General features: G+C 46.7%; 1 long non-coding RNA gene across 1 annotated transcript; it reads left to right on the top strand.

Moving 5' to 3' along the window:
- The first annotated feature begins 5,445 nt into the window (after positions 1-5,445).
- LOC119338338 lies at positions 5,446-8,160 on the top strand. Its single transcript, XR_005163919.1, has 3 exons — positions 5,446-7,054; positions 7,167-7,309; positions 7,879-8,160. It is a non-coding gene; the product is annotated as an uncharacterized LOC119338338 (long non-coding RNA).
- Positions 8,161-9,473: the final 1,313 nt, after the last annotated feature.

The following is a 9,473-nucleotide window of genomic DNA, read 5'->3' as shown; positions in this document are numbered from 1 at the left end:
CCTGACATAGACGCCCTACCCAAGGACACTGCCCTAGGGTCAAAGATATTTGAAGCATAACAGAAGATACCGACTGAAATCACCTTGGAGTGCAATCCACTCGACCATCTATTCCACTCGAATACCCCAATTCCATTCGCCCAAGAAAGAGTCACTCGACAGTACGAAGAATCACTCGAAGTACAGAAGATCTAAAGCCACTCCAGGATGGCCACGGACAGGCGTTCACTCCATAGTCTTAAAGGTCATTAATATTCATTTATAAAGGCGTTACCAATAACGCCCCTGTCTTAACTTACATTGAACCCTGTGTAACCAACGGCTGGAGGGGCTTGGCGCACTCTATATAAGCCACCCCCCTCCTCTGACACAAGGGTTTGGACCCCCTGTAACTCTCACGCATAATCCAGTTGACAAGCCTTCGGGCACCAAGACATAGGGCTATTACTTCCTCCGAGAAGGGCGTGAACTTGTAAACGTTGTGTGCCCAACCTCGTCATAGCTAGGGCCTTGCCTCCTCCTCCGTACCCCCTATTCTTACTGTCAGACTTAGTACCACAACAGTTGGCGCCCACCTTGGGGCAGGCATCTTAGCGACTTCCTGTGAGGTTGTAGTTTTTCCGATCTCCATCGACATGGTTTCCGGCAGTGGTTTGGCCTTGGGACGCGAGATCCGTCTTGGCGTGCTCGTCTTCGTCGCCGAAGAGTCCTCCTGGCTCCAAGAGGCCCCCTCGACGTCGAGGCACTTCCCATCCGCGGGGCATTTCCGTGCGAGTGCATGCGGAGTCCTCCTGCGGCAGCCATCGACCCAGTATCGGTCGGCTCCGTGTCATCTACTCACCCCGCTGTACGCCGCTGCAAGCGATCCGGGTGTTCGTGACCTCAGAGGTGGGTGAAGCATGTGATGGCTCGCCAGTCCGCCACCCGTCAAGTTGCAGCTATCGAGCTGGACGAATCTCTCTATGAACCATTCGATCTGCCGACTGGTTCCGCAGATACTCTTTCCGAGTGCGGGAGTTGTGACCCTACGACGGAAGTCCTCATGGTTGACTCACTGTGTAGTCTGCCTGGATTCCGTCGCGGTGGCGGTGGCGATGGCAGCGGCGGCCGGTTGCATGGTCACGACAAGTACCATCCCCAAGCCTCACTTCAGAGCAGAGGGAAGAGCTGCATCATCGCAATGTGGAGGCGTTCCATACCCCAATCATTGGGGAGACCTCTAAGGCTCGAGCCTTAGAGGCTGCGCGCCTGGCTACTTTAGTTGAGCGCGCATGTGTGGAGAATCTCCAACATTCACTCGACGAACGCGTCCATCAGCAGATCCCTAAATCCAGTCGACGGCCACGACAATTGTTTCCGCCTAAAACTCAGGTATATCATACTCTGGTCCAAAATCTTCCAGCTACAGCACGTATAGCAGAGTCAATTCAGCCATCTCGTTCAGAAGCTGGTAGAGGTTTGCTGCAGCTCCGAGCGCTGCTCCGACCGGCGGGTAAACAAAACTCAGTTGTTTCTTAGTCGCGCAATAGAATTCACAGCAGATCTGTGGTGGCAGAAACAGTTCAGTCAGCACACAGTCCAAGATCGCCTCTGCGGCGTGATGATCATGGTCACTGCCAGGATCAGTACCTGGATCGAGGCCAGGGGTAGTATGATCATCGATATGCCCGTGATGACCACCGTCGAGTGCCTATGCCTCCTATGAGGGGCGGGTCATACGCGCCCTGGCAATATGATGACAGGCGTTCGTATGGTGATGAGCGGAGAGCTCCAGTCGACCCAAGAGAGCCTGGGTTCGATGCGAGATCTCTTCTCGTACAAGGCTTGGTCGACAGCGGCAGGGCACACAGAGAAGCACAAGATAGAAACCATCCGAGTGGAAGCCGAGTACATGTTTCTGGACCTAAATGTTTCAGTAGAGCCATCCGGGCCGCTGAGATCCCTCCCAACTTCAGGTTGGCGACGGGCGTGAGTAAGTTCACCGGTGAGTCGAAGCCCGACACATGGCTAGAAGACTACCGAGTGACGGTCCAAATTGGTGGAGGCAACGATGATGTAGCCATGAAACACCTCTCCCTGATGCTTGAAGGTTCAACCAGAGCCTGGTTGAATCAGTTGGCCCCTGGAAGTATTTACTGTTGGGAAGAGTTGGCCCGAGTGTTTGTCAAAACATTTGAGGGCACCTGCAAGCGACATGCTGGGCTGGCTGAGTTACTGCGTTCAGAAGCAGAATGAGACTTTGAGAGACTTTATTCAGAGATGGACTACCCTTCATTATACTGTAGAAAATGTATCAGAGCACCAGGCAGTGTGCGCCTTCAAAGAGGGCGTTCGATACAGAGAACTCAACCTGAAATTCGATCGGACTGGAGATATGTCTCTGGCCCGAATGATGGAGATAGCCACTCGGTATGCCAATGGTGAAGAAGAAGATCGACTCCGCAGTGGCAAGAGCAAACCAGTCGCCCAAGACATCGGAGGTGGAAATTCCAGTCGGAAGCAGAAGCACAAAGCTGAACCTGCAGGTCCTGCTGAGGCTGCAGTTCTGAATCAAGGGAAGTTCAATGGAAAGCCTAAAGGTCCATGGACCCCTAAAAAAGTGAAAGATCAGTCGGGAAACGACGTTCTTGATTTACCGTGTCACATACACACTAAAAAAGATGAAGAGGGTAACTTGATTCTGCCCAAGCATGCCACTCGACAATGCCGACTCCTGATTCAGAGTTTCCGAGAGGGTCAGCCCAGTGAGAAGGAAAAAGAATCTGATAAGGAAGGGTACAAAGAGGAAGATGACGGTCACCCCAATGTAAATGCTACTTTGGTGATTTTTGCTGACATCGAGAGCAAAAGTTGACTGAAAGTTATCAATAGAGAAATGAACATGGTTGCTCCGGCAACTACGACGATTTGAAGTGGTCAAAAACTCCCATAACATTCGACCAGTCCGATCACCCAGCACACTTTGCTACCCCCGGGAGGCAAGCGTTGGTGGTCAACCTAGTCGTTGGGGGCACCCGACTGACCAAGGTTCTGATGGATGGTGACAGTGGTTTGAACATTCTGTACGCTGAGACCCTCAGAGGGATGGGCATCCCGATGTCCAAGCTTAGTGAGAGCAACATGCGATTCCACGGAGTCATCCCAGGAAAGAAAGCGGATTCACTCGGTCAGATCACTCTTGATGTGGTTTTCGGTGATTCAAAGAATTACCGCAAGGAAAAGTTAACGTTTGAGGTGATGGATTTTCATAGTGCCTACCATGCTATTCTGGGTAGGCCTGCGTATGCTCATTTTATGGCTCGACCATGTTACGATTACCTCAAATTGAAGATGCCTGGTCCCAGAGGCATGATCACGGTCACAGGGAATCGGCAAAGAGCAGAAGAGTGCCTGCAGAAGGGCTCAAAGATTGCCGATGAGCAGATGGCAGCAGTAAAGTGGGAAGAATATCAAAAGAATGCGGATCCAAGTGACTTGTTGCGAGCTAAGAAGCCCACTTCAGAGTCTGCGTTTTAGTCGGCCGGAGAGACAAAGCATGTTCATATTCACCCAACTGATCCCAATGCTGCTCCGACTCACATCTCAACAACACTCGACAGCAAATAGGAAGAAGCGCTCATCCAGTTCCTCCATGAGAACTGGAACATCTTCGCATGAAAACCATCTTCGGATGTAGCCCCAAACAAGATCATCCCCTCAATGATGTGAAGAAGATATGAAGAGGCGCAGACAGAAGCTCTGTTGTTCAGGGTTTTAATCTCCATTTCCCCACGATTTCCAGAGTGGAGTGCTCTCTATTCTTGTTGTGCTGCTGCTGATTCGCTTCATGAAAGGGCAGGTCTTTCCTGTTTCGATCACAGGAATTTTACACAAGTTGATATATGAAATAAGAGCCAATCCCAAAAGGAGTAGTAATTTGTTAACTGATCTTCTGGTATGTCTATCTACTTTCCTCTGTATGCATAACAGTAGTATGTTGACTTGTACATGCACTGTTACCTGCTCACTACTATGCACTCCCTCCGGTTTAAAATATAAGGTGTATTAGTTTTTTGAAAAGTTAAAGTTGTGCATGACCATGTTTTTAGAAAAATGTATTAATAATATCAATTTGTATCGTTTGATTCATAATACTTCCTCCATTCCCTTATACAAGGCCACTATGAAAAATACATTTTGCATCTATACATGGCCACTAACAGTAATCGAGATAAAAATTAATGATGTTCCCTCATACTAGCAACTTGTTTAATACTTGCATGTATGTAGTTATAATGATACTGTGCTACTTCCTTCTCATTCCTTCCTTGCATGCATGCGGGCATATTAATGATCCTGATTAACGAAAAAAAAGTTGACTTACAAAGCAGTCATTAAATTTTGTCTTGGTACCTGCAATTTGAGGGAGTAAAAAATATTTTCATATTTTATTTATTTTTTATTGCGGATGTTGATGTTTTATTCTATAATTCTGGTACATATGTTTGACTTCACGGAAATTGATGCATCTTAGAATCTGGAACCGAGGGCGTACATATTAAGCTGTTGATTGCCCCTCATAGTCAACACCTAGGAAATGCTTATTAATATTCTTATTATTTGATAAATGTTTGCTGGTCCATCGTGGAATGGAGTTTCAGCTTTCTCAACAGACCCAAGATGCCTAAACGAAATTGAAGGACAACTTTCCATTTTTTGCGGATTAAGCTCAGTCCAACTTAAATTTGCACTTATGTATGTACTGCTGCTGCTGTTGTAAACATTGGTACACATTGCTAATAATTTAAACTCTCACTAGCTTGGCTACTATTTGTCATTTCTTAATTTATTGATGGAAGTGCAAGTTTTTGCACTATTGATATGTGCAGATACGCCAAGGCCTATCCCTACTCTGTTGAAACCGAAGACATGGAAATATGCCATCTGCACAAATTAGGGAGATATAAATAGAATCAAACGAATACCAACATTCAAGTTATCAAGCTGGGTTTATGATCCGAAAATATGCCCACATTGCTGGAACCCTTCAATTGTTCTTCTCTTTGTGCAAGAATAAGTTGGTGGGATTATAAAATCGGGTGTTTCTTTGCAGAATACCAATATGGAAGTTATCAGGCAGATTTCAGAACCAATAGATATAAGGGCGTGTTCGGATGTCTTCTCGCTCCACGCTTCACAAAAAGCTGGAGCGGAGCTGAGCCGAACGAAAAAGCTCGAAGAAGCTAGCTTCGAGAAGCACAGCCGGAGTCCAATGTAAAAACACGAAGCACCAAAATCACAGCTCCACGAAAACGAGAAGTGAGGAGTTCAGCATAATTACAACGGGATGCCACCGCCAAGTCAAAAAAAAAAAACGATACGCACGGCTCAGCCCCGACGCCTGTTCCCCCCTCTCCCTCGACATCTCTTCTACTTGTGACCTACCCAGCGCCGCCGGTCGCCGCCGCCACGCCCGATTCCACCCCTTGGCTGGCCGGCGAGCCTCTCCGCCGGTAGATCCGCCCATTCCAGCCCCGTTCCCGTCGGATCCCGTCCCCAAGGAGCACTTTCTAGCGCCGCCAGCCAGGAGCAGCAACCTCACCGGCAGGAGACGCCCACCTTGAAGCCATTGATGCCGGTGCTCACCATGTCGTCCTCTGAGCCAGCCTCCTCGCCCTCGCCCCCTCGCCCCAATCCAAGGTGAGCTCGCCTTTGCATCTTCCCTATGGCTGGTGATGGTACTGTACAAGTGCTGGGAGAAGCTGTCAAGCGTGCCGAACGCGTCGGAATCGCCAGGTGAAGTGAGAAGCTAGCTCTAGAAGCTGGATTTGTGAAGTTTTAAGAAGCTAGATAGATTCCGAACACGCCCTAAGACTTCAATTTTTCAATGCAAGATGTTCATCTAAATTCATCTTGATTGATTGTTTTTGTCTTGTACATCCATCGTTATTTATTGACCATCACTTGGTTTGTCAATATAAGCTGTAGGAATATTGTGAAGTGAGGTTAGGAAGACAAAAAGAGCTCTATAAATTTAGGGTTCACTCTGTAGATATGTCAGCTTCATAGAAAAAGTAGCAGCAATAGCAACAGCAACACAGGCATAGAGCACGCGCGCACATGCAAAGCAGCAAGCAGAGACCTAATAGCAGACAGAAGTTTCTCATCGGTCGTCGAGGATGAGGATAATGATCTAGAGCTTCCTCCTGCAGAGCGGGCATGATCCATGCTTGATCAGCCAGTGGAACATGTGCCAGCAATCGAGCAAGCTCTGCACTTTCTCCCTGACATGGAAATCCTGAAAACCACTAAAATGGGAAAAGTTCATAAAGATTTACGTCGCTGAAAAATGAAAATTAACAATTGATGAGCTCATAAGATTGAAAAAAAACAAAGCTATTGATTATGACAGTATCAGCAGAATGTTACATTACAGAGAGGTTTATTCTTTCGAGTTCTTTTAGGGTGATTGGAGAGTTACAACTCGTAATTTCATGTAACTCCACCTCTAGATTTTTCTGTCCGTTAGATCTGCAAAACTCACTTAAATATTATTTTTTATAATAAGGGTATAATAGTCCAATCTGTGTCCCGCGTTGAAGCATCAAACGTGCGCAGGCCCAGCAAGGCCCGAGACAGAGCCACGCAGAGTCCATCCCTCATTCCTCTCACCGTCTTTCGCGGGCGATGCTAACCCTAGAGCCGCCGCCGGCCGCCGCCACTTCGCCTGCCAGCGGCTCCGACCATGACATCCAACTTCTCCCGACATCAGCGCTCCTTCCCCAGAAGGTCTCCTCCTTGGCCCTCGGATTAATCTCCGCTCCCGCCCCCTCCGGGTCCCTCGTGAATCGTGAGACGGCGCGAGAGGGTACATGGTGAAGGCACCGAGGCTGCATCCACTGCCGTGCATGCCGCCCGGTGCAGGATCCTCGGGGACGCGGAGGAGCATGGTGGAGTACAACGGCAAGGAGACGCCCTCAGCATGGAATGACCTTACTGCTCCTGTGCTCCATCTCCAACATAACTCCGGCTGCTATAGCCAGTTTGGTCTTCTGTTCTACATTGATCCGTTTAGGTACTGCGCTTCTGTTTGTAGTAAAGAAATTATATTGTTTGCATCTGCCGTCTCTGTATCATATCAATACTATCTGCTGATCCCAACTAATAATCAAGAGATATGACGACAGGGAGGACGAAGGAGCCGCAGTTGTCAGGGCTGCGGCAGGCGAGCAGGGACGCGACTGGAGATTGATCAGAGACTGCAACATATTGTTAGCTTCATGAGGTTGGGAGCAACTAGATCTGGACCTCCCCGCAACTGACTAGAAAAGTATGCACAATTTATCTTTTATCTGCCCAGTTAATCCTTTAGTTTCTTCCCCTTCATCTAGCTCCTGAGTACTAACTTTCCAAGGCTTCCACTCTAACATAAGGAATTTTCAAGAATATTTAACTAGAAAAGGATCTCATTGTTTCTGGATAGGGCTATTGCACAAATAAGAACATTGTTAACCAAAAAAGACAAGTGCACTAAATTGTTTCCCTCATAGTCCTAACCACATCTTTTATCATACAGGCATTGCATAATTTAGCAAGTATATTCTCCAAGATATGTCCTGATCATCCTAATTTACTGACATTAATTAACCATTGAATTTTGTATGTTTAATCGAGCTGTCTCTAATGCTTTAGGGTTAGGGTCTTGATGATAAATCGCAGGGCCAATTTTGGGAACCCACTAGCTTTGATGTTACACTTTACCATCGACATGATTGAAATTCAACATAAAAGAGTTCATTTTTCATCCGCCACATGATTCACACCAATTATTTATTTGTATGTTATATGCAGGAAGATATATATAGTCGATCGATCCTAATTATCCTCTGTCCTTTGCAGGTGATGACGATGTTCTCTGAACTCTGATCTCTCTCTCGTGTTTTCAGACAACAATGATCAGTAGTAGCAGTAGTCCTTGGCACAATTTTACTTCTCTGTGTGCAGTCTAAAAGCTAGGAAAAAAATGGGGGGCATGAATACCCGCATTGCTCTCATATCATCTCCATGAATGAAAAAGAATACATAGTGCCATCATTGTTCATCCTCTCCCTTTGTTTCGAGTGTTGTCTGAATCAACTTAAACTTAGCTGACAATAAGGCTTCATGTCTCGTTTTTCACCAGCCTCCACCTCTGTGCAGTTTTCTTGACATGGGATTTGGAGGTCTAGAAAAGGAAGCTTATATTACCAACTTTTGTTTATGTTTTTGTGAGCCATGAGTGCACTCACGCTCACCCGAACGCACGCGATGGGTGGTCTAGCACAGAACTGATTTGCTGCTTCATGATGAGCAGGAAATGATTTACTGCTTCGTGATGAGCAGATTGAGTGGACCGATGATCTGCAGGATGTTCAAGGTTCAGGTTACTGTGGTTTGTGATTCGGTCCTGTCCTGAGACTGAGAACGGCTAGCTGCACAAAGGAATCAGGTGTGGAGTTAATGGGTGAAGATCATCAGTAGAAGTTTTACAAAAATACTGTCACACTTCCAACCTGTAGTTTACTAAAGCTAACAGTGTCATATCAGAAAAAACTACAGTTTAATGTAAAAGCACCGTTGGAGACACACATGTTCCAGTTTAGTGTAAATGATATGTTTGTGCTGGCAACACTGTTAAGTGGAAATTTGAAGGGAAAACCAGTATTCACAAAGTGGTTCAGTTCGAGAGAAGGTTCCAACTCGAGATATATTGAAAATTGTAATCTGACGATCTGAAGCATAGGTTAAAAAAATTCTCACATCATTCCATCCTTTGGAGAACAAAGCTTGAAGTGAATGTCACTAGGGATACCTTTCATCCTGACCCGCGCGAAGATGGAAGACAAAAACATAAAGCCTACTAATGAACCATTCAACATCATTCTCGTTCTTAAGTTCTCTCTGTGTGCAGAATGATCATACTCGTTCGGGCTCACTAGTACCAAACTTAGTCGTTTTGGTCCACAAGAAGAGATCTTGGTCCTTCGAACCCATAAGTATCGCTCTTAGTGGTTCGGGCCCACAAGTATCGATCTTATTAGTCCGAGCCTACAAGCACCGATCTTGCTCGTTCAGACTCACTAGTACCGATCTTTCTCATTCGGGCTCACTATTATCGATCTTACTCACTCGGGTCCACAAGTACCGATCTTAGTCGTCGGGGTCCACAAACCGGTATCGGTTCGTGCCACGAACCAGTACTAAAGGGGTGGTGGCAGGCTGGCGTCAGGCCGGGGCCCCACGAGCCCCTTTAGTTCCGGTTTGTGGCACAAACCGGTACTAAAGGGCCAACCTTTAGTACCGGTTCGTGCCACGAACCGGCACTAAAGGGGTCTAACCTATAGTCCCGGTTGGAGACACAAACCGGGACTATAGGGCAATTTTCAAACTTGAAAAAATCATAACTAAATCATCCTAATTCAGAAAAATACATATAATATATCAAAATTTGCAGA

Source organism: Triticum dicoccoides, chromosome 7B (assembly GCF_002162155.2).
Source record: "Triticum dicoccoides isolate Atlit2015 ecotype Zavitan chromosome 7B, WEW_v2.0, whole genome shotgun sequence".
NCBI classification, from domain to species: Eukaryota; Viridiplantae; Streptophyta; class Magnoliopsida; order Poales; family Poaceae; genus Triticum; species Triticum dicoccoides.
This window is presented reverse-complemented; position numbering and strand designations above follow the sequence as displayed.